This window comes from Leptinotarsa decemlineata, unplaced genomic scaffold (assembly GCF_025532065.1).
Source record: "Leptinotarsa decemlineata unplaced genomic scaffold, Ldec_3_MD MMD2_tig00000133_RagTag_RagTag, whole genome shotgun sequence".
Lineage (NCBI taxonomy): Eukaryota > Metazoa > Arthropoda > Insecta > Coleoptera > Chrysomelidae > Leptinotarsa > Leptinotarsa decemlineata.
In genome coordinates, this window is record NW_027412542.1 from 8,507,260 (window position 1) to 8,534,328 (window position 27,069).

At 35.4% G+C, this 27,069-nt stretch overlaps 1 protein-coding gene across 5 annotated transcripts in view; it reads left to right on the forward strand.

The window, feature by feature from the left end:
• LOC111504347 (calcium/calmodulin-dependent protein kinase kinase 1) overlaps window positions 1–27,069 on the forward strand; it is a 233,010-nt gene that overhangs the window by 105,589 nt on the left and 100,352 nt on the right. Inside the window, exon 1 of one of the 5 annotated variants that reach the window (XM_074172678.1) lies at window positions 14,965–15,106. The exons of the other annotated variants lie outside the window; for them this stretch is intronic. The gene's annotated coding sequence lies outside the window, so the exon portion shown is untranslated. Of the gene's footprint in view, window positions 1–14,964; window positions 15,107–27,069 lie in introns of those variants that run through there. 5 annotated transcript variants of the gene reach the window in all.

Sequence of the window (27,069 nt, forward strand, 5' to 3'; positions counted from 1 at the left end):
TTGAGATTCTTATTTGAAGATTCTTCAAAACCTCATTAACCCTCTCATTCAAGAAATTGCGGCTGGAAATCAAGATGAACTCGAAAATTGTTGTTTTCCAGAAAAGATGGTACGCCTCCAAATTTCTTATGGCTGTGAAGAATTGGTTGGATGAGACATACCTGGGCATGTAGATTGGTGAGCGCGGTCCGTTGGAAAGGCCTACTCGTTCACCGGATTTGACTCCTCTCGATTTTTAGCCTATATATTGATTCAAAAATAGAGACTCTCACTGTCAGTATGTTTGAGGAGAACATATGCTCAAATGTATAAGTTAAATAATAACGAGGTTGACACCTTTTAAATGAATTGTCACAAGACACCCCTTTCCTTTTGAAATAAAAGTTGATCGCTCACTCTCGACGGCACGTGTAGTGTAGAAGAGTATTGTTTTTATTTTATAAAAAAGTACTGAAAATGATTACTTTTCACAAAAAATTTGACGACTCTCATATCTTGCATCGTTCGAAAGTTAAGAGGGTAAAATATTTACGTACGCATTGTATATATGAGCAAAAAAGTCAACTTTAGTAGTTTCCAAATTACACAAAAAAATCCGAACATCTACAGGATACTCTGCAACTATTCATAGAGATATTTCGTCCGGAAAAGTTTTTATTTTCCGGGATCGTCGTCCTGCCTTCCAGTCGTTTCCTGTCCTGGGCTGGACTGCGTCCTGGCTCCGGACGTACACCTGCTGCTCCGGGTTGATTTGTTGTTCCAGATTCCCACACGATGTTTCTGTTCGTTTTGTTGCGGCGATTTTGCGGAGGAATTTTGTTAAGTTCAAAGTTTATCAGCGAAAAACCTTCTGCAGATAAAGATTGTTTGGTTGAATGGAATTGTTGCAGTGACGTTTTTCAGGACTATTCACCGTCATCTGACTTAGTGTTCCTCTCAGGAACAATTATACAAGTAAAAATAGTCAAGAACCCTAAAAAACATCATTTAATAAACTACGTCAGAAAAAAGTTAACTTAATTAATCAAATTCAGTTTCTTTATATATAGTATGATCAGAAAATTGAAAAAGTACAGAATGTTGTTGGAATTCCGTCCAAAATGGCGAAAAATACACAGCGATTTTATTCAACGCATATACCTCTCTGCGAAAAACAAAACTGCGCAAAATAATTATCGAAAGTAGTACCATAATACCTCAATATTTTGTCAATAACTTTCCATTTTTAACATTGTTATTTATCAGTCATTTTATGTGGGCAAGTATCATGATGAAGTCCGAAGTCCATTGCTGTCTGCTCGATTGGTGTTGCTTTGCTTCGCAAAGCTTTAGGTTTAAAACAAAATACACATTTATCTGAGAAAAATTTTATGACGAAAGGTATTCGTGTGAAGTTCATTTCGTAAAATATTCTCAGCTGATTGCATTGATATAAAAACAGAATATCATTTCTCAAATTGAATCGATATCATTGCCTAAATAAAAAGAAATTTCAACAAGAACATTTGTTGAAAAGTAGAATCATTAAAGACACAATCTTCGAATGTATGGACAGAATACCTGAATCACTCAACTCGAATTTTTCAACAATAGGATTTCATTGTTGAAATTCATCGTGCCTTGAAATTAAACCGCAGATCCAGCACCCGACCTACTTGACGCGGTTAGATACATCACCAGAACGTCGCGTATTCTTTTCGATTTCATTGAAATTTCTGATAAAGTTTTCATTCGAATTGAAAATCTCTTATTATACGATATGTTTTATCGCTGTCAGTTTCATCGCCGTTGTCACTATGAGACTCTCTTTTGGTGGCCTAGCAAGATTTTTTGGTAACATTTTTTGCCGAACATTGTTTTTCCACTTTTCTCCTGTTACCTCATTCTTGATCCTGGCCTGAATTTGAAGTTATATAGGTCCACAAACAGTACTACTTTCTGACAAATTCAGGAATGTTTTTGAGCGAAGAAGAAATTTTTACAATTTGAAATAGTGATAGGGCGCTTTACTAAGAATTACAAACAGTTGTACTTTTGTCATCTATACGTATAAATGGGAGAGTCACTTACTTAGCATTCATTCATTCATCTCTGTTTCCTCGTACTGATGAGTCCTAGCAAGCTAAAATTTGGTATATAGGTGCTTCTCAGATCTTAGATGCGCACTAAGAAAATATTTTCAATAATTCCAACAGAGGCGCCCCCTGTTGGAAAAAGGGGAGCGTTTAGATTTGAAAGTTACCTCTTCATCACCGTTACTCCGTATCGCTACATTTTCGGAGGCTGAAATTTTGTATGCAGGTTCGTTTTATCTTGTAGATGTGCAATTAGAAATGCTTTCCTAATATTCCAACTGGGACACTCCCCTGTGGACAAAAGGGGCGCGTTTATATATGAAAATTATCTTTTTATCACTGTTTCCTCATACCTGACGCTGAAATTCGGTATGTAGGTTATTTTTATATTGTAGATGTGCAATTAGAAAGGCTTTTCTAATACAGATGGGCAATAAGGAAGGATTATTGAATATTCCAACTGGGGCGTCAGCCGCGGGGGTGAAAGATGCGTAAATGAAACAAAATTATCGTTTCATCACTGTTTTTTCATGCCCTCAAACTTCCGGTGGGTGAATTTATATCTAGTATCAGCATTGCACCCGTGCGGAGCCAGGGCGGTTCGATAGTAGAGAACTATACGATAAAATAATTCACATGGGTCATCAACAAAATATGCGATAAAACACATACATTCCTTTCTTTTTTTACAAGTGAAAAAGGAAGAACCAGTTAACGTTTGCATTTGATATTTGATCGAAGAGGGAGTTATTATTTGGATGGTAGCGTGCTCTCAGACAATTTCTTCCATTTCCTTCTTACAGTTTACAATGTTTGTATATTAATTATTGAGAATTTCCCAAGTTCCTAGTTTGAATTCCTTAATAATATACAAATAGATGTTTAAACAACTAATAAACTGTAGACATTTCATATTTCACAGTGAGTAAATTTTATAGCTAATTATAAATTTGAACCTCAAATTGGAAATGGCTCTGTCTGATGTTCCGCATACTAGAAAGTTCAAATTGCCAGATGAGGGAGTTGAAAAATATACCATGAAATATATTTTAACAGAATAATTTATGAGGTGCTGACGAATTTCATGAAACAAATCCAAAATCATAACATAGGATTTTCTCTAAGTGAATTTCTAAAATAAAAGCAATTTTAAACTCCCCAAAGAGATCTTCAAGCGATCCATTCCTATAGAAAAAATAATTTGATCAACTGAGCAGTGCTGTTGAAAAATCGCAATGGAAGAAGGCAATAGTCTAAAAATGTCCCTTGTGAATACAAGATGATGGTTTGATCGAATTGAACGTTCATTTCAAATTGGAATTATAGATAATAGGATTTATTCTGAGACGAAAAATCCCTTTTCGCTAGTCCTTTGAACCTACCTCTGGAAAATTTATATTAGATTACTGTGCCGGTCCTTCCTCATCCCAGAGGGTTGATGCTCTGAAAGTTCGTTTGAGGTAGTAATTATTGATGCTTGGGGATTTTTTCTGTAGTCCTCTGTAATTAAGGAATGCCAAAATTCAATTATTCGAATTGGTGTCCTGCTATAGTGAATTGATGATACGATCTTTTAGAACACAAAATTGAAACACCATAATATAGTGATTACTGAAAAATTGTTGAGAAGACGAATAATTCTAAGTACTATGTCCATAGTATTTTTATATAAATTACATGAAATGTTTTCCTTCAAACTTAAGATGGCTCGAACATTGTCGGTGGAAAAAAAAGTTTGCTAATGTGTGCTTGTTTTTCATTCATGACAGCAGCAGTTGAAAACGTGCTTATCCGAAAATATGAAGGTTGGCTGATTCCAAAGTTCAATAGTCCAACAACCACATGTTGAGTGAACCCACAGGTGCTAGGTGCCTAATCCATTTGAAAACTGCATTTGGTCAGATGCATTTTGATAGCCTATGAGAGCTAACAACGTCTCATAAAAAAGTTTTGAGATAAAGACAGACTTTATTGAAGCTCATAATCTACCCAGTTGCAAAACACATCTCAAAAAATATATTCAAAACAAACAGTGCTCCCAAATACCAGAATTGCACATCATTGATTCCATGGGTTCAAATTATAACGGAAAATATCCTCGTGAAAGTTCCCGCTATTTTTTATCAGGGTGATTTGAGGGCAAACAACGGGCTGAAATGAAACATCCAAAAGTCTAGTGTCTCAACAGTTTCAGGCAGTGTTGAACGACACTAGCTTCAATGTTTCCTAAACTTTTCATCTTCGAACCATCTGTATTTGGGGTTGCCTAACATTTATCGAAGTGGCAAGCAGTTTTGAACATTTGAAAGCTCCTTTCACGAAATTCTATCTAATTTATCAGTGTATCGTGGTTCATATCGAAGTACAATGAACATTGAAGCAGCGTCAGTCGAAGATTCAGGAAGTTAGTCCCTACATTTACGTTTCCTGATAGAGTTATCTACTATATTTGTAGAATATGAATTGCTCTCAGCTATATTCCTGATTTTTCACAAAGTATATTAACATACGTATCAGAAATATTTCTTACAGTATATCTTACAGACTAAATTCTAGACCCCGATCACTACTGATCACCTAAACATTAAATAATGACAATTTCTTCTCTTCTTCTTTTGTTCATTCATAGATTTGTTTTTCATAACGATTAATATAGATTGAGACGTGAGGTATGGACAAAGATATCTACTTTTAGTAATGTCATACGTATAATCAGTGTGTATGTCTGAACAGACTAACAGAACAGGTGGTAGCATTTCCGGAACTCTAAACCAGTACCGATTTCTATGTGCGAAGGATGAAATATGGAAAAGGTTTTTTCTGTGCCTTGCATGTAGTATTCTCTTTCTTGAGCCAGGCACCAAAAGCCATAAGAATTGATTACATAAAATGCATACAGGCATGAAAATAATCAAAGTATAAAAACCACTAATAGCATAGAAATAGGAAAAATCGGACACAATGAGGAGATCGTCTTGAACTTGTCTGGCCTCACTGTGAAACATCTGTCTGAGGTGGTTACTGCTGGATACTGCCGGAATCCCAGATCTCAAGTATCGAAGGAGTCTATTTGGAGGAGTATGAAGTAGCCTTTTACTTTCTTGATGGTTACTAGAAATAGGATTTCGATCAGAGGTTGTATGGTTCAGTGCATTAAACTCCAGGGTGTGACCCTTTACTTCGTTATATTTCCTATTAAAGCAACCATTGGAAATAGTTGAAAATTTTAGAACCTGACATTTTGATTTCTTTATCCAGTGACAAATTACGTTGAATAGTGATAATTTAGTATTTTCATTCATTCATTCCGAAGGTTGCAATGTAAAATTATCAAGTGAATCGTATTCATGAAAAAGGATCAATGAACATTTCTATGTTTTTTACCACTTTTATTTGTAACTAATGTTACTGCAGTTTCGTCCTATAAGGATATTTTCAAGCTAAAATAGTAAGGTTATGTTGGGTTAAGTAAAAGGTGAGTGGGTCCATTCGACCCTATACCGCAACCTGCAACGGTTCATTGTGACTCACACCTATTCACACTCGACCAAATGAACCCAGCTTCTTAACGAAGCCGATTAGTTTGTATGGTAAGTGGTCTTTCAGGTCAGATGGTGACAGTACGGCTGTGTCGAACCTGATTCGATCCCCATCGGGGTAGGCACAAAGTATGTGCTCTGCTGCTCCATCATTTATCAAGCAGAACGGGCGCACACTGTTTTCCTACAGTCCTAGTCTCTGCATATGATGATTCAAATGACAGTGACCTGTAAGAAGGCCTGTTAGACATCATAGTTCATCCTTACTGTAGTCCAACAACTGTTTTGGTGAATAAACGCCTTGGAGTGAGCCAATACTGGAAGATTCTGCCGGGAGTCCATAAATCTTCTCGCTATTCAGGTTTTGAATCTTTGTTTGGCAAAGCCTAAAGCCAATGACAGGTTCTGGCACGATGAAGCTGCTTGCAGCATCTTCTTTTGCAAGGGAGTCGGTAGCCTCGTTGCTTTCCAGGCCATTACGGCCAGGAATCCAGACCAAAGACAATCTGTTAAGTTTTTCTATTGAGGTGAGCCGTTTAAAGCAATTTGCTACCAATTTTGACGTTGCTCGGTAGGAGCCAAGAGCTTTCAACGCCGCTTGACTGTCCGATAATGTTTTTAATGACTTTTGTATGAAGTTGGATTCCTCTAATCTCTCCACACACAATAGCGTAAATTTCCGCTTGAAATACAGTCGCATAGGTTCCTAGGCAGGTTGATATCTCTGTCCTGAGTCTGCGACTAGAAACACCTGCACCAAAACCGGAAGGTTTTTTTGATCGATCTGTGTATCAACAACAATCCGCTCTTAATATTTCCTTCTCCTGGAGGATCCAGTCCTTCCTACTCGGGAACAATAATTTATAAGGCAGTTGGTAGTTGACAGTTGGAGGTATAAAGTCAGAGGTCATTTCCAGAATGTTGTGACTTCCAGTGTCAACCAACAGTCTGTTGCACTCTGCATTAAATAGATTCGTGCAACCGGCAATGTGCATAAGTCTATATCCAGTCCATCTAGCCTCTCTCTCCAGAAAAATGTGGAGAGGGTCTTCATGGACGCTGACAGTGTGGTACTGATGGCCAGACAAGCCTGTCTCTGTAAGCCAGAGAGCTTTGCCTGAGCCGTTTTCTGCAAATCTTTCGGCCACCAGGCAATTGCTCCATAAGTGATCATTGGTCTGACAATCATGACATAAATCCAATGGATTTGTTTGGGACCTAAACCCCAAGTTTTCCCACAAATCATTTGACATGTCCATAGGGACAGTCTGGCGTTGTGTAAAACTTTTTCCAAGTGAGCGTTCCAGGTGAGTTTGTTATCAAGGAAAATGCCAAGATATTTCACCTTCGTTCCAAATGGAATGACTCCACCGCTGTCCTCAGCGGTGTGGCATTAGATAGTCCAGTTTTCTCCTCCTGGTGAAGGGGTTGACAGACATCTGCTCTCTCAGGCACCAACTGTAAACAAAGTCCATCGTGCTTTGGAAAATATTACAAGCTACTCTTCACGACGTGGACCTTGCCAAGATGACAGGGTCATCTGCATAAGTTTGCAGATCTACTTTTCGTCTGTCGAGGGCACCAAGCAGACTATCCGTCAGGAGCGACCACGGAAGCGGAGATAGTACCCCATCTTGAGGGCAACCTGTGGTGACACTGAACTTAATGGTCTGCCCTTGAAGAATCGTAGTTGCAGTTCTGTTTATCATTTTCAAATGCTCATTCAATATTGAGAAATACGGCAACCGCAATCCAACAAACTTACAATAGAGTTTGAGAATGTCCTTATATGATAAAACTGCAATAACATCAGTTACAAATAAATAAAAATGGTGAAAAAACAAAGAAAGTTTCATTTCTCATTTTTCAGGATGATCTCCTACAACGTAGTGAAGGCTACAACCATCAATTTATCAAACTGTATTTCTTGTTTTATTGGTATTCTTGGAGTTTCTCCCATCCCGGTGGAACTAAGTTAGTCTATAGTACCGCTTTCTTGCTCTAGATCAAGAAACGGGTAAGGAAACGGTACAATAGAAGGTGACCGATGGTTTTCCATCGATGCCATGATGCTGTTTGTAGAAACAATTGTTGCACTGTTAAAAAAATCTGTTTGTCCGTTAACCAGTTGTCACCCCCCTATGAATGACAACTCTCAAAAGTCGAAACTTGTGCGAGGTAGTGATTCCTAACTAGGTGGAATTCTTTCAAAACAGATTTGTGTGAGTTGTATATTGTCATTCATCACTTTTGCGCTAAGACAATTGATCTTCAGAATTCAACAATATTAATAGTTAATAGTATTGATGGTATAACAATTCTTGCAGAAATTATTTATATTTTCAAACTCTTTCAATTATATTTCCTTCGACCAGGAAAGACAATTGAAAAGTTATAAATGAATAGATTAATCTATATATTCATCAATGTTTCGTCACCTTCTCAATTATTATTATAATATATAACATTCTTGAGAAATTTATTGAAATAGAAATTGAAAACTCAATAAGGCAACATTCAAACGTATCTGCTTCGAAAATCATCTCATTATTGTTATCGTTATTCAAAACTGAATTTTTGGTGCTGATGACCATGGCGCTCATGGCATTTAGTATAGCATTTTCGTTTGAATAACAAAATAGGAAAATTTGGTTGTATTTCCGTCAAACGAGAAATCCATTATAGGTCTTGAAGAGCTATTATACTTCTAATTAGTAAGATAACGAATTTTTCCACTTGCCATCGATACTACTCAAAAGAAAATTAATAATACAACCTCAGCTGGCGGTTTACCACTTTTCAGTCGGGGTTGCAAATGGAAACTTCGAGGGAAATCTTTCCATTGGATTAGATCCGTTCGAGCAGATAAACGAACATTCATAAATATTGAAACCTCACTATCGAAGCCGATTTTGCAACCTACCACGACACAAAATGTAGTATTGATGTCGGGATGAAAAATGATGTACATTTGTTTAACTCTGGCAACATAGGAAACTTATGAATGGGGTGCTGTTGACGTCAATGTTATATTTCACTGGAGAGTTTTTTCAATCGAATAGAAACTCAATAAAATTTAGGCATTTCTGTTCACATCAAAAACATGAAAAAATTATGATACATAACAATAATACATTTATATAAGTGGGCTGATGATCCAAGTGATAATTTCCACTTCAAATTACCTAACGTGACATATTGAAGTCTGAATATCCTTAAATTACCCCAATGCATTGCAAGAATTTTTTTTCAAATCCTCGAGATTGCGAAAAACACATCAATGGAAATAATCTTGTATTTTCGAGATACACTTCCAGGCTAAATCAATGTTAAAGCACACTACAACATGGAGCTAGTAGTTGTTACGATTCCATGTATCATTTCAAAATAGAATACCAACACACCTTCAATATTTCATTCTACTGTTACACGAAATATATACTAATAATTGAAATGCATAAGTACAATTACTCTGTACAATAAATTAATAGTAATCACCCTGTAAAAATATTCATTCTTCCAGTTGATCATTTCTCGTTCTCAAATTCCTTAGAGTAATCACATGAGCTCGAGCTTGGAGCAAAATTCCTAATCTTCAAGAAAAAAAAGGTTCACTTTTTTATTTCTTATCAAGAGAAGTTGGGTTAATATTTTCCTGAGCAAGTGTTTCAGCTCAACACATTTGTGGATTCTAGGAACGAAAATTGAAAACACGAGTAAATATTGATAATTGTTATCTGAAGATATAATATACTCACTATTTTGGGGATATTTGTAAAATACCTTGGTTTTCACAATCTTATCTAGTAATGCCATCCATCATCTACGGTCTTTTTATTCCTACCCTCAATCTTTCTTATTCTTCCTCCGGTAGCCCACAACAGAACTCATCCTGTAATGCAGGCTATCATTTGGAATTAGTGCTACTGTTCGGCTGAACCACTTACGAGGAACCTATATCGTATTGCTGGTAGCTCGACTTGGCTATTCATACACTCCATGACAAGTAGGATCTTTCCTCATATATTCGTACCAGAAATAGAACCCAGGAACCGAACTGAATCTGTCCCCGTCAATAAACGCTACAACTTGGATGCTGAAGGAAAAACCGTGATTAATTAATAAGTTTGCAACCACCCAAGGTTACCTATCTTATCACTGTAACTCAAAAGTATACTTCTGGGCCATAAGATTGTAGTGACTACCTTCACATCCGTTTACTTTGTCGAAAGGAATATATTATACAATTATCAGTTGAAAATCCATTTACCCAGCATCCCTCTCCGATGAGATCCAGCATTCAAATTCCAGCTTCAAGAATGTAACACCCTTTTTCACTAAGATCGAGGTTGTATTATAGCTTTTCGACAGTGAATTTCAAATCAGTAACAGGACCAAATTGAATAAGTAAAATATTGTGTTTTCGTGACATTTGTAAAACTACAATTGAAATTGTTTTAATTAGTTGAATTCAGTGGTGTTTCAACGAACCCACAAAAAATATTACGTTACAATGTACGGTCGGACTTAGGGCAGGTATCTTACGGCGAGACATCGATGTATACCAGTGAGGATGACAGTGTTCCATTTGAGTATAATTTGTTACCATTCATTTTAAGTAGAACTCATGTGAATGATATCTGATTTTATTCCACAACGAATGTTTGAAATAAAAACTGAGTAAAGAAAAGTATCTTCTGTATAATTCAGTGTTCATATAGAAGTATTTGTTTCGAAATAATTTTTTTCTTTCGTGTAATTCAATGTTTATATGAAAAAAGCTGTTTCAGGAGGACTTTCTTTCAGTTTGTGTCTGAAAGTTACTTCTTTGCATGATCTACACATCCATGTATAGAGTTACTCATTTTCAAATTCATTACTTCCTTCCTTTCATCAGTATTGTTTACAGCTCACGCATTTTATTTAAAGTCACATTTAAAGTTCTTGCTGGTGTTCAATGTCTTGCATAATAAAGAACAATAGTGAGGAATTCTGTGTTCTTGACGATATTGAAGAGGCTGCAAAAAAACTTCAATTGAATTGTTACCAAAAAAATCGGCTGAGCAGTACGACATCGCATATACTAATTGTTTCAACTAGTGTAGACTTAGAAACTTCGAGGGAAATTTCAGCGAAACCGTCTTCTTAGCCAATCGGTCGGTAGCCGGTTGGTTCGACGTGGGTGCTTTGTTCACTCACTCGAATTGACCGCCGTGTTGGTTGCTGGTTCAAGCCTCAGTCTGATTGATCGATTTTCCAACGATCGTCCAACCCGTGTTAGGAATCACAAGTTAAAAGGTAAGACTTTGTTAATTCTTAGCTCGCACAAGTTTCGACTTCTGAAGGTTGTCGTTCGTAGGGGTGCGACAATTGGTTAACGGAAAAACAGATTTAAAACTGATTTTTTTTTATCTAGAAGAGAAATAAAAAATATGGAACTCGTAAACTTTGTGGAGCAAGTTTTCAATGATAAAGTCGAGTGCGCTCATTAAAAATGGTGTAAATACAAGCAAATAATTCAAGGTAATAGCATTCTCAAAGTGGAAAAATGAAAGTTATATTCCCAAAAAATCAAAAACTCCTACGTTTGAACAAGTCCAGAGGCGCCAAATGAAAAATATTTGATGATAAAAGATGCTACTGTTTTCGGAATATATGTAGCCTGCCGGCGTGGAGAGCTGTGCCATTTGTTAATAGGAGACATTAAATTATTGGATAAATCATTGATTGGTCTAATTCCAAATACAAAAACGAAAATACGTAGTTATTTTTGCATTGACTATTTCACTAAATACGTTGCATTACTTCCGACGGAAGTAACGTTACCAATCATCAACGTTACCAATCGTCAACGTTTTTTTCTGAAATACTCAAATTATAAATGCAGTGCCAACCCAGTTGGTATAGACACGTTTCGGAAAACACCCTCTACCATTTCGGAGTTTCTGAACCTCGCGGAACCAAAGGAATATATAGGTCACTGTTTCTGAAGGTCTTCTACTTCTTTGCTAGCAGAATCAGGAGCAAATATAACGGATATGAAGAAGCACGGAGGATGGAAATCTACAACAGTAGCTGAGAGTCAAATCAATCAATCTATTTCTCATAAAAAGGCTATTGCTGAGAGAATAATCCCAACAGCTAGCTCCAGCGTACAGCATCGTCCTCTTCACTTCAAGAATTAAATGTTAATGCCCATGAAATTGTCAACTCAGATAGTTCAAATACATTACAAGGCTCTTCAACATCGCAAGGTATCAATATCAGCAGTTGTTTTAATTGTGCTTTTCATATTAATGTTCATAAATAATAATAATAATAATAATGTAATTAATGTATATAATACATTTCTATCAGAATTTAATTCTATCTATATCTATTGTTCATAATAAAATTTCCTCGAAAATTCAATAACTATGTTTTTTATTGCTATTTGGCCGAAAAAAATCGTGTTAAAAATATTTTTAACACGCTACTTTGTTAACATCATCTTTTAATACTCCCGACAACTATTAAAAATGTTACTTTTAATGACAGTTGTACAAAAAAGTTTTCCATGTGAGTGAACTTTTATATCAATACTCATTCATATAGTGTGTATCAACGATAAATCATCACCAAAATACAAGGTGGTAATAAATGTGTCTTATTGAAGTTGTGTTTTTTAAATGGAACACCCTATACATTTCAAAGCGATTGACTTCGTTGTTTATGTTTCGCTGTTTGTGTCGCAAAAGGGATTTATTCAACATCAAAATTTTCTATTTGATTGAATGGAATTGAAATTTTTTCAGACAAATATTCTATCATAATTTGACTAACTGACAATTTTTTCCGAATGGAACACCCTATAAATGAGAACAAAGCAGAAAAATCCACACTATGAGCTTCCAGAAAATGAAGAATTCAGCTACTTCATATCTTTTGGAGATGTATCTAAGTTGTTGAATCAAAATGATAACGATTTTTATTAATTGCTGAAAAAAAAGATGTCAAACAATTCTGGAAAGCTTCAGTTTTTGGCAGATGTTCGATGAATCTTCCATTTTGACATTTGCATAAATTAACTATAACATATATTTCATTTGGACCTCAATTAATTGCATTTGTCAAAATCTGTTTTCCGTAGATCAGCTGTCGTCTTCCTAGGAAAGACAACCCTCAAAAGACGAAACTTGTACGAGCTGAAGATTGAAGAGGTATTATCTTGTAACGTACGATTCCTATTATCTTGTAATAGAACAAACTATGTTTCTATTTTTCTTCGATTATAATTGATAAAATCCATCTCTTAACGTATATCTCAATGAAATGTTCCTCAAGAAATGGATTTTGAGGGCACTGAAGCTGAACCAGAAATATATGGGTTGTAATTTTTTGAACTTGAGTGGAGATGATGAACGGTTCACCTCATGAGTGATTTTCATTCTCCTCCTTTCACGTTCGTTTCACGTTCTTAAAATTCTTTGAAAAAACAGTTTACAAAACCGTAACACGTGGAATACTGTCACTACTTACTTCAATTCGCGAAAAATCAAATTTTCTGAAGTATGTTTCGTTCAGTGATGTGTCAATATTTGACTACTACTACGACTATTACTCAACAAAAATACGCCTTTGGACCAGAAAAGTTGATAACCAAAACATACAGTTGATGAATTTTTGAGGTGGCATAATCAGGAATCAGGTCATAGAGAGAAATTTGCAGGACTTCCCTCTGAAATAAGTCACCCAACTTATTGGAGAATATACCTATTGACGCCTGCTATAATACCAATATATGACGCCTCCTCTCAAGCGAGTATTCATCCATTCATTCCCACGCCAGGTGATGTGGGCATGATTGGATCAGAAGAAAGAAAGCCTCATTCAGTGCCTAACACGATTCCCAAACCTCACTTCCTCAGATTTGGTAGTGTTGTTTGTTACACGAGACGTCTATCGAGAGAAACCAACAACACAAGATGAAATGAAGAACAGATCAACTTCAATAGAAGGTTGAGGAGAAGATAAATGTCTCCGAACTGGATAAGATATTGTCAGGTCAGAAAATGCCGCTTTCTGCTTCGATAGTTAAGTTTGTTGGGAGTTAAAATAGACATCAATATGTCTTGGCACAATCATGACCATGTAATTGCAAAGGCTGCTTCTCGAAAGCTTGGAACACTGTTCCGAACCGAAAAACTGTACACATCTTAGTAACTTTATAAAGCTCAGTTCAGACCTTCTTTGGAGTATGGTTCTCATGTATGGAGCTTTACCCCCAAACATATCCTGAAGTTGCTGGATTCCGTTCAGATGTTCCATTCGATGTTTCAGACCTTGATGGTCTGAAACATCGAAAAAAGGTTGGAGATTTGTCCCTCTTCTATAGATACTTTCACAGGAAGTATTTGAGTGACTTGGCACATTTGATTCCACCACGAACGGTACATATCAGAAATACGCGATGGATTGTTGGTACTCATCGTTTCCTCGAACTTCAATGTTTCAGAACTCTTCCATCTGAAGAACTGCTTTTATGTGGAATGAATTTCCTAAGAACATTCTTCCAAATGGATTTAATCTTCAGTGATTCAAATCCAATGTGAATCGCTACTTTCGCACAGACACCGCTCAGAGAGCGCCTTAAGGATTTTCTTGTAGTGCTTGTGTTTTGTCTTTAAAAAAAAGTTGGAATGATGCATGCATAGGTCAGAATGTCAAGAATAAAAACTTTATAAAATTGGTATTCTTTTTTTACCGGCATGTGACCGTCATTTTAGATTGATTTTGTGTATATTCAAAATAATAAACTGAATATTTGCTGAGAATTTAAAATTTTTGAAATTATACTGCATTGCATTCCTGTTAATAATAATGTTTCGGTTCCATTATGAATTGAAATAAACAGAGCCCAAACACAACGCATTTGTTACTGAACACCAGACAAACGCTATTGTTTTCGAATATTTAAGATAAACGAGGCTTCCAGTTGCAAAGCTAAGCTTCGACATCGACCGCCGACGAGGTTCTTCTCTTGTTTTTACTGCAGCTTTCACTGCAAAGCAACTAGTTGAAATAAACAGAGCTCAAACACGACACATTTGTGATCCAACACAAGGCAACGCTGTTTCGACCTGCCATCGATCTTATCAGTAGTACTAGGCTGCATTTTTCAGAAATATCTCTATTGTTTTTTCAAAAGACCGGTATGAGTTTGGTGGTGCAATCGTGAAACTAAATTAATAAAGTGGCCGTCATGGTTCGACTCTACTCGTATGTTGGGAAAGCGCCGTCGAAAAGCTACGAGAGCTTACCACCGGAGCTTTATTCAACGGACAAGTTTTAGTTTGTGTTCATCGTTCGATGTTTTCGCTCCGGTATCCGCCGTTCTCCGGAAGATTATTCGTTCTCTTTTTCGAAACGCGTCGCGACGTACTTAAGCGAGAGCGTCGGAAGAAATAATTGTAGATGCGAAGTAGCGTTTGTATAGTTTTTGCGTGTTCACAGGTCTGTTACTTCTTTGTGCATTATTTATATTTCAACCGCTCTGGAAAATCTAATCAAGAACATAGTTGGAGTCACATAAGGCAATAAAATCATTAATTAATAGAGATGAATATTTTTATATTTCCAGGAAACGAAACAAAAAAAATTGTATCAAAGATTTGTGTTTTCAATGATTCAATTTCAACGTTTCCTCAATATTGATAGTAAAATAAAATACGAATCATTTCAAAGAGATATTTGTTGAAGAACAAAACTGTTTCGAATGTGTTTTCTGGGCTTTGATGAAATTTAGGTAACGAAAGTGAGTCCATGCCTTTTTATTCTCCATTAGGAGAATTTAACAATGTTAGCTTTCGAAACAAAATTAAAATTTCGCAACAAAACTAGAAGTTTGTATAGAAAATTTCATTCGCAGATGTTTTTAGTTTTCATTCAACTTGCAATTTTTGTATGTTGGTTCGGGTCAAATCTCACAATTGAAATTTAAACACTTATCCTCAATCGATTAAGTTGGGATTTTGGATACAGTTTAAGTACGAATAACAATGCATGATCAGCTGAGTGGCACCATTTTTCATCCAATGTGGCGGACTGCTCAAGATGGCGGAATAGTTTTTTATGCACCTCCATGTTATAAATAAATCTTTTATTTAGTAAAAGACTAATAATTTAGTTCAGTTCAATGGGTGACAGTTCCGAAATGTAAAAGAAATCGCTGGTTCTCTCGAACCATGTCAAAAAAAGTAAAATAAATGTAGAGTCTCATTGCACTAACGTCAAAAAAAGGAAAATATATTAAAAGTTTTCAAACTACGAAATTACACCTTACAACAAATATTGGTATAATGAAATATTGTTCATTTATAAAATAAATTTCAAGTCTTATTACGATCTTCCATCGGATGTTTTTTTAATTTTTTTTGAGAATCTGTTCCATGGAAGTACGTCTGTTACATGACAAAATGATGGGCATTGATCGGTTTTATGATTTTTAGAACCTGTTAATTTTGTTTTGGTTCAAGAAGTATAAAATAGTGGAGCAATCGTTGAAATGGGGATGTATGATACTATTGTATATCACCGTTTTTGTCCTTGTATTGAGTTTCCGCATAATTTGTTTTCCAATTTATGATTCGCAAGTGTTTCAATCTGTTTTTTTTTGCAATGTGTATACTTTTTGTTGTATTTGCATTTATATTTCAAGTAAGCTATTGCAGCACCGTTGATAAAAACAATTTAATGCAAAGTTTATCGTTTTTGTCAAAATTTCGTGGTCTATGGATGAAAAATAGATGAGGGTATCATCTGCAAACAAATAGATTTCACACATTTCTGCTTCCCCCAATATATCATCTATATAAAAAAATCAGGAAGAGATAGGGACCAAGAACGCTACCTTGTGGCACTTCAAATCCATTTACTATGGATTATATGTTATTCAGTAGCAATTTTTGTTTGCTATTCTCTCACATAATTTTCAAACTATTTCAATGCTTTACCCACAATACCGATATTTTTCATCTTTGACACTAATCTGTTTGTATCCACCATTCCAAAAGCCCTCTGTAGATCAAGAAATATTGCACCTACTAGTTTATTTTCTCCCATACTTTCCTTCCAATCGTCTAAAACACATTGAAATGCTGTTTCACAACTATGCTCGTTTCGGATAACAGATTGAACACTATTAACACTGTTGTTATGTTCACAATATATCCTGCGAATTATTCGTACACTACCTACCTTTTCTAAAATTTTCTAAATACACTTCAGCATTATTATTTATCGTCATTCGAATTATATACGTTTGGCAGTGAAAATGTGGTTGCTAGGAGGGTGGTTCGACGTGGATGCTTTGTTCACTCAGTCATTCGGCCGATGTGTGAGTCGATGGTTCAAACTCCAGGTTGAACGATATATTTTCACTTGCTATCGTCCAACCCGTGTTAGGAATCACACGTTAAAAGGTAAGACCTCGTTAGTCCTTAGCTCGCATAAGTTTCGACTTCTGAGAGTTGTTGTTCATAGGGGTGCGATAGCTGGTTAATGTAAAAAACATATTTAAACAATACATTTTGTATCATTTGGACACGTGCTAGTCGCTGGTGAGGTATTAACAAGGTTGATCAACGGTACTGAAATATTATCAAAACATATAGGATAAATAAAATAACTTCTGTCTAATTTATACTGAGTTTATTATTTGTTACGATCGATTTCGGTTTGTTGGACCATTCTCAAGTAACTCAAGTTACTTGAGGTCATCAATAGGTTATCAAAACAATATTTTTCAAACAATACATTCAAGCCGCGAGTACTAATTTTTTGAAATAAAAATTTACTTTGGTAACCTCCCGGAAAAGAGGCGTCAGTAACACAACTCATCAACTTTTTGAGTTTTTGTTCTAATGGTTAAATTCCAATTCTAGACACCAAAAAACTTTCTAACTTCCATATTCAAATTTCAAAGTTTGGTATTGTCTTATTTATACCGATAAGTGAGTTTTGAAGATTTGTTGTCATCCTGATGTTCCTTCAACTTTATCTCCAATACCGAATGATGATAGTTTTCCGGTTTCATAACGCTCAGAATTAGGTGATTTCGCAGTTCACCAGTACACCACTGACCAACACCAATGATGGTGATTTCATGTGAAATTTGCAGAGTTTTGTGAAAATTTAGTGGAATTTGATGAAGAAAAGATAATTTAAACTTTCTTTTTATTTGTAACTAACGTTACTGTCGTTTCGTCCTATAAGGACATTTTCAAACTTATACATCAAACTGGTGGTAAAAAACATAGAAAGTTTCAGTTCTCTTTCCTTCATTATGATTTCCTACCACGTAGTGACAGCTACATCCATCAATTTTATGGAATTTGATGATTTAGCACTAGAACTAAACCTATCTAAGAGTAGAACAGACATTTTAAGCTCACGATTGAAGTAATGGAATTTGCTTGAAGATGATGTATAAATATCTTATTGAAAAGAGCAGCATGAAATTTTTCAATGTTTTTTCATGACCGAAGCCAGTATTTGTTACTGCAATACCGTAACTGATTCGTTCGAAGAAATTAGAATACCATTCGTGCGGTCTGGTTGGCATCGATAGCTCTTCAAAAAGCCTAAAAGCAGTTCTTCCCCACAACGGCAACAAATTAACTAGTATTCTCCTAGCCTAGGATTCTGCATTGCTTAAGTAAAGTTATGAGAGTGTAGTGATAATTGTGGAAAAGTTAAAATATACAAAATACAATTGACAGTAATGAGCGATTTTAAGATGAGAATGCAAGGCGGTTATACTGAATATCCTTTGCCTATGGGACAGTAGAGCAGAGTCATCATATTACCAACAATGTATATGGCCTGATCAAGACGAATTTGAGATCGAAAATCAAAATGTGAAGTCGGAACCAGATGAAGAGCCTAAGAATGTATTGATGCCGCCGTTACGTATACAATTAAGCCTAATAAAACAGCTCGTAAAAGTACCAGATGTGCATTCCAAAGCTTTTGAATAATGCGATTATTTCCCAATGGTCAAAGGTCAAAGCGGGTATTTTCGTTGGACCACAAATTAAACAATTAATGAAAAAAAAAATGACTTCACAGTCAGTCTCAATGTTCGAGAAAACAATGCTGGAAGAGTCTCGAAGCAGTAGTTGATGGTTTTCTTGGAAATAACAGAGCTGACTATTTTGATGAAATGATTGAAAATGTGCTTGAAAGTTTTTGAATTATGGGCTGCAGAATGTCCCATAAACTACATTCTCACTTGAACGATGTCAAGAAGATATGGGTGTCTACTCAGAAGAACAAGAAGACCGTTTTCACCAGGATGTGATGGACTTACACAGCCCTTACACATTGGAAAAGATACAAAAAGTATTCATTTCTATACTTAATTTTTAGATTCTTTTCATTCATATGCCAATGATCAACACGAATATTGAATTGGAAAGACTATGATGGTCAGTAAATAATTCTCCACTGGTAATTCAAAATTAAATTATCAATAAAATGTAAAAAATCAGTGACTTTTATCAAAAATTCGAAAAATCGCTCTAGTTTCTACAAGAGAAACTCGAATCGGAATGATAATTTTTTCCTCCAGTTCAATGTCCGAGCAACTAGAATTCCACATGTGTTCTACATGTGACTCAAAAATCGTATTCTCCACGGTGTAAGTTGAGCGTCGTCTAGTGTCCGAGCGAAACTGGTTTTCAAGACCGAAATTGGTTTTTACGACCGAAACCAAAACCGAATTTCGGTAACGGTCTCAGTTTCAGCCGAAACCGAAACTTACAAGGATTATGATTTGAGGGAAAAATTAAGAAAACGTTATTATAATCAGTCAGTCTTTATTTTTCAACTTTAAATCACCACGTTATGCAGTCTTCGACATTTTCACTTATTGATAATCAACAAATCAACATAATAACCCCTTATTTAAAAAAAAAACTAATTGCACCTTAAAAATACTTAAAATAGGTGAATTGTTTATTTGAGTAAATGTAGATTTTTCGTTTGAATATTATTAATGGTTTTTTAAAACTATTGAACATAAAATAACTTATATAAGTTGCTACCTAAAATCACAATATGTAATAAACAAAGTAACTCACGACATGATCAGGCACGTGAATGCGACCAAATGTTTTCGTTGCTAGTATGAAATTCAACGCGCCGAACATGATCGATCACAGCCCGAGAACTCCCGAATGCAGTTTCGGTTTCGGTCGTAGTTTCGGCAGGTTTTCCGCCGAAACCGAAACCCGTTTTTTTTGTCGAAACTCGACCAAAACCAAAACCGAACTTTCGGTCGGACATTAGCGTCGTCTAACCATCCAATTATAAGAACAAATTTGAGACTGAAATCTTGTTATAACCTAGAAAGTTTGATAAGACATTTCAAAATCAATCTATATATCTCCCTGAAAATACTGTAATTTATTGATGAACTAAACAAATACTCTGACTCATCTATTCACTTCATCGATTCTATTCAGTTCTGAAATGTCTTCGATGGTTGTTGGGCTAAACGCAGTTTGCATATGAATCTGTAATAACTTGAACAACAACAAGGAATAAACTAATGGGCCTTCGAATTATTTCCGCATCTTGCTATGCTTTGAAACTTCCACCCCGATCTCGATTTCGTATTCATAAAGAAAACCGTTGTGGCCTACATAAAGAATAATGAAATGCTAAGCTTTTTCACGATTTTATCAGGCGAACACTGTGGAAAGGGCGAAACGAGGCGTTTCATAATTTTTTCTCCAACTTTTAATAATCCTTTACGTGTGCACGAAGAGTTTCCGTGAACTCCAGATCTGAATCATTCCTTCGCTTAGTGTGGGTTCAGTCATTGGTAATGCCGCAAAATTGTCAGCTGTTTTTCTCGAACACAATGTAAACTTATCAAGATCAAATATTTTTTTCATTTCAATAATAAACACAAAATATTCATGTACTATTTGACCAATTCAGGGGATCTCATTAAGATTAAGATATATCTACAGGGTGTCCCTGGACTTCCTCTTTTCCTCTCGGGAATGTATAGATGGGGTCAAAATATCACCAGTACTTCATATAACTTTTTTTCCTAAAATCCTTCGTTACCAAGTAACGGGCCCTCGAAGTTACAAAATGAAAAATGTTTTTCTTTGAAAACTTTTCAAGTGAATATTCAAAATCATCCAAATTTTGGTAATTGACTAAACAAATGAATTCCTTCGATGAGCTTTCATGCAGGAGTCAGTTGTTTTGCTACAAAGTCAGGAACGGACTACCCCCGATGGTCCACACCCCAAAACTTTGAAATGACAGATATTTTTCAAAATTTGTCAACAAAATAAGGTAACTTGGACAATTTTATGAATAAAAGTACTCGTGTGGAAAGTCGATCGGAGCAACGAGTCTTGATAAAAATGTAGTTCTACTCGACGACATCAAACCCGCTCGTCCACCATTATTTGAAATGAATAATTATCAAAGCAGAAATAATAATGATAACGTTAATTCAACAACATTTATCCTGAGATGTCTACCATTATTCGAAAATATTAGTTTTTAAGGAAAATGAAAATGATAGGTAAAATATTCATAACGAATTTTTATAATGCAAACACGTTTAACTAACGAAACTCAAGAGCCTCAAGAGCAAACAGAAATGAAAAATCCGCTACAGAAACTGCTCGATATGACCACCTTCTCTCTCTATACATTTTCTTAGTCTGCGAAGACACCCTCTCTGTACTTGAAATAGCATTCCAGGGTCGTTTCGTATGGCTTTACAATGTAATGTTATTCTATTCAACAATGCATCTCTTGTGTGAATAGGTGTAGCGTGAACAAGGCTTTTTAGATGCCCCCACAGAAAGAAATCCAATAGATTTAAATCCGGAGACCGCGATGGCCATGAATATGGCCCACCTCTACCAATCCATCTATTGTGGAAAATATGGTTCAGATGGTCACGCACAATCAAACTAAAATGAGGAGGAGCGCCATCATGCATAAACCACATATCTCTTCGGGTTTGCAATGGAACATGTTCCAAAAGTCCATTCAAATCGTTCTGAATGAACTCCAAATAACGTTCTCCATTCAATCGGTCCTGTAGAACGAATGGTCCTATAAGATGGTTTCCTATGATACCAGCCCAAACATTCACGTTGAATTTCCGTTGGTGTTTGGTTTCCAATATCCCATGGGGATTTTCTTCGGCCCATATATGGAGATTATGAGAGTTGATAACTCCATCTCTACTGAAACCTGCTTCATCAGTGAATAAAACTCGATTAATAAAAGTCATATCCTCTCTTTGCCTATCCATGAATCAATTGGCATATTCCAGTCGTGCTGGAAAATCTTGAGGTGTCATGGCATGTACCTTCTGGATGTGAAAATGGTTGGAGCAGTTGTTCCCTAATCATTCTATGAATAGTGGACTTGGATGTATAGAACTGTTCTGATAGATTTCTGATGCTCATTGAAGGATCATCAGCGACGGCTTCCAAAATATTTTCCTCCAATACAACGGTACGTACAGTCCTAGGAGCGCCCTCACCACCTCGTTTTGGCAAAACTGTACCTACAATAATATCGAAATAAAACAACGTGCTCAAATTAATTATCAATTATTACATACCTGTCTCCCTCAAGCTGCGATCGACACGCTCGAATGTTTCTCTTGACGGTACCGTTCGATTGGGAAAATGCTCGGAATACAGACGACGAGCTTCTGCAGCATTACAAAATGCTCGTCCATAAAATACATGCATATCTGCATATTCATTGAATGTAAACTGTTCGGCCATATCAAAAAAATTCAAAATATCCTATAGAATATTGACAATACAATGATAGTCATATGACAACGCACCACTCAACAAAACAAAATCGCATTCCAGTTTCTCATTTTTTATCAAAACTTTCTAAAAGGTTTTTTTGTCAACATCTGTGAAAGAAATGGAACATAATTATTCCCTGGATATTTTTCACCTGATCATGTGCAGCCGTTTTTGTAGTTCATTCGTTTGCTTTTTATTAGTATAGTAAATATTTTTCCGATGTGCGTTTTTTCAGCTAAATTTAGATTCGTGTTAAAGAATTTCTCCCATAAAATTATAATTATCAGTGAAACTCCTCAACAGTTTAGCTGTGAAGAAGAATTTGAAACATTCGAATGTTGAGTTTCATGAGATTCAGATAACTGATCAACACGAAACGTGATTATTCCACACGTATTATGTACATACAAAATATGGAGTGAATTCGATATTTCATAGTAGAGTAGCTTGTTAGTTTAAAAACACCACGAATCTATAGAACTTGATATTTCTTTTGAAAAAATATCTGCTATCACAATTGTGACTTAAACTTCCATATAGGTACTGTACTTTTTGTTTACGACTTCATTTTAGCATACTTTGTATTATTCCTGTTATAAATGTTGTTGAATTAACGTTATCATTATTATTTCTGCTTTGATAATTATTCATTTCAAATAATGGTGGACGAGCGGGTTTGATGTCGTCGAGTAGAACTACATTTTTATCAAGACTCGTTGCTCCGATCGACTCTCCACACGAGTACTTTCATTCATAAAATTGTTCAAGTAACCTTATTTTGTTGAAAAATATTGAAAAATATCTGTCATTTCAAAGTTTTGGGGTGTGGACCATCGGGGGTAGTTCGTTCCTGACTTTGTAGCAAAACAACTGACTCCTGCATGAAAGCTCATCGAAGGAATTCATTTGTTTAGTCAATTACCAAAATTTGGATGATTTTGAATATTCACTTGAAAAGTTATCAAAGAAAAACATTTTTCATTTTGTAACTTCGAGGGCCCGTTACTTGGTAACGAAGGATTTTAGGAAAAAAAGTTATATGAAGTACTGGTGATATTTTGACCCCATCTATACATTCCCGAGAGGAAAAGAGGAAGTCCAGGGACACCCTGTATATATCAATCAACGTATAATCTTTGAGTTTGAAACATTATGTACTCATGATAATACTGAAATGAAACACCTACTTTCACTGACTGATAGTTGAGTATCCCAAATGCAGTTCTGATCCTTTGCATGCAATCTTCTTTGGTGGGTACTGTGGTATTATAAACATTATTATACACTATCAGATCTGGGGAACGGGTGGCCAAAGATGTGGACTGTTGTTGGCTGTTCATTGATCCTAAAACATATTTTGCAGCCTTAGCACGTTCCACACTTTAATTTATATACTCCTAATTTTTTTAATTTGGATGCATATAAATTAAAATGTGGAACGTGCTCTAAGGTATATATTGGTCAAAGTGACAGAACATTCAAGAATCGAATCCAGGAACATCATAGGAGCTATGTAAATGAGAAAACAAATTCAACATATTCAAATCATCTTCTAGAAGAGAATTATATCTTCAACGAAGAGTTCGGAATTTTGCACACAGAAAATAAAGGTTTGAAACTGAATCATTTGGAAGCAATGGAAATTAATAAACTTAAAAATTCAAACATTCTAATGAATGACCAACTGGATTTGAATAGATCACCATTATTGAACTTGTTTTCTTAAAAACCGAGAAAGAATTATTATTGATGTAGATGTGAGGTAATATGCTTCAAGTGATCATAATTGAACAGGTAGCTTGAGTAGAGGTTTAGGTCATTTTTTGAAGGTAGTCTCAGTTATGGTTACCTGTAGTATATGAATATTAGTGTAAAAAACAGTTCGAAATATTCAAATCACTTGACAAAGCTACTGTACTAGCGAAACACGTTGTGATATATTTTTCAAATAAAGTTTGTGAAGATCAAATCGTGAGGTGTAGTTTTTGAAATTACTATGGATCTTCATCAAGTAACGGCCATAACAGTCTGAAAACTTTGTTAGGTCAAGGTAGAATGTTCTCCAGTGACCTCTTATTTGAAGAAAGTAATGTCCTAGATACATGGCAGCCAGAAGATTATTCTGAAAGTCGTTGAGAACAAAATAAAAATAAAACCAGTGGAACACATGTATAATACCCGTAGAAAAGAAAATACATTTTTAGCACCTAGATGCCAAAAATTGATAGGTCAAAGACACTGTAACTATCTTGTTCCAAAGATACCGGAAAAAATATATCTCATTAATAAATAAAATAAATCCAAATTCAAGAAAGAACTGAAAAACTGGCTCAGGAATTCTGATCGAACTCTGTTTTATCAGATTATTAATCAGCACACTTTCTAAAAAAATTATATGTGATGCCTTCCTTACTAAAATACAATATGACTTTTATAAGTGAGAATATAACCCTCTGTAGGATGAACTCAAGAAAAAGTACTCAATTTCAATCACATAATGTCCTTATGTGTTTCATATTATGTATATAGTTTTTCAATTCATTATGCTAGTTTATTTTCATCAGTTCATATCTATTCACTACATATATTCAATATATAGTGTTCAGTTATAGTTTAGAATTTGGCAATATCACGCACAAGGAACATTTATTCGAAAAAATGTTGCTTCTGTGATGCCTACGTTTATTTACCGAATCTCTGTTACATACATGTGATCAATATGGTGAATAAACATTATTATTATTATATACATGTCAAAATAAGGCTGAATTTTTAATAATATTTCTGTTCTAACGAATGGTACTTGTGAATTAGATTTGCTCACATGTTCATTTTAGTTATTTCTAGCATTTTGAATAGAAATAATAGGTATTCGTAAATTGATTCATGAATTTGTATTCATGAATCAAAACAAATACCAATATTCAACATTTATAAGATTACTTTCAGAAGCATGGTATGAATAATGAAAATCTGATACCTGATCAGAAGACCATATTAGAAGACAACATTACTTGAGGGTTTTTAATGTTTTCTTAGGAAACATAATGAGATATATAAAATGCGGAGGTATAAACGAAAAGGTTTATATTCCTCTGAGACTTTTGAGTTAATGGTAGCAAATGATGACCTAACATTGATTTTTGTTGATAACACCTTCCTCTTTTCCAATTCTGTATATTTCGCTATCGAAGTTGGAAATCACATGAAACATAACGATCTTTGGGAAAGAAAGTTTTTGGCTTTCTACTACTCCATCTTGATACAAAAAAAGGTTGAGGAAATCTTCCAAAGAAAGGAAGGAAGTAATCAATTTGAAAATAAGTAACTCTATACATGGATGTATAGATCATGCAAAGAAGTAACTTTCAGACACAAACTGAAAGAAAGTCATCCCAAATATTAATCACTCCTAAAAATTTAACCCCTTCAATTCAAATAACGATCTTGTTATAGATTCTTGTGAAGTTTTCAGAATTATTTCTGCCGCGAGTGCAGAGGCACTTGCTATCAGCATGTCCAGCATATGCGGTCTCGGTCTATATCCATCGACATAACGCAGCTCTAAGAGTGTTATATAATCACCTACGGCACTCTTACGGCATTGACGAGACACTGGTGTTGCCCCACGCTCCGGGGGATCCGTTGTGGGGAACAAGAAGTGCCGAATTCATTGGAACTATTCGTTCCCCACCCTCAGGCTTATACAAGCTGATAAGCCTGATGTAGACCACCAGACCAAAACGATATTTGTCATGGAGTTTTCAGCTCCTGGCGAGACGAATATCGTCAGAAAAGAGGAGGAAAAACGGATAAAATATCGAGATTTTCTCTTCGAACTCCGCAGACTCTATCCAGATCACTCTGTCAAGATGGTTGTTCTGATTATTGGAGTCCTTGGTGGAATGATGTCCTCTCTAATCTCGAATCTTAAAATCACACCGACTTACCGCTCTAAGGCAGAAATCTTAGCCGCACAGATGCAGAAGGCTGTCATTCTTGGCTCACTGCGCTTGCTCTGGGCACATGATACTCGGACCCTATGATCACTTTTCCCACGGTGTGGGAAGTGGTCATTGATTGATAATGCTGGCGCGCCCTCCCGAATGTTTCGGGGCTTCGGGGGATAGGGCCTGACCAGCGCACACTACGGTGAAAAAAAAATATTTATTTCTTTAGTTGAAAAGTACAGTTGACAAAAGTCAATGCACAATAAACAAAGAAAATGTCAATTATAAAAGTAAATGTAAAAACATATAAATGTAAATAACTACATATAACCATTTTATAAAAGTCAGTCCAAATGATATGTAACCATATTATAAGTCAGTCAAAATAATATAAACAACACAATAACACAAACAGTGATGAACATCCATATGTAATAAAAGTAACATATAAATTTAACTAGTTATAGACTATAAGAAAGCCAATAAAATATAATCAACACACAATTTTTCAAGTAGTAAATACTTCAACCAAATGTGCTAAAGCTCAAGATCTCAGGTTAGTTGATTGGTGAATTCTCGAATGGTGTTATAAGTCCTTTGAAGTAGCATTTTTTTCAACTGACTTTTGAACACATTAATATTTGGGGAACTCTTA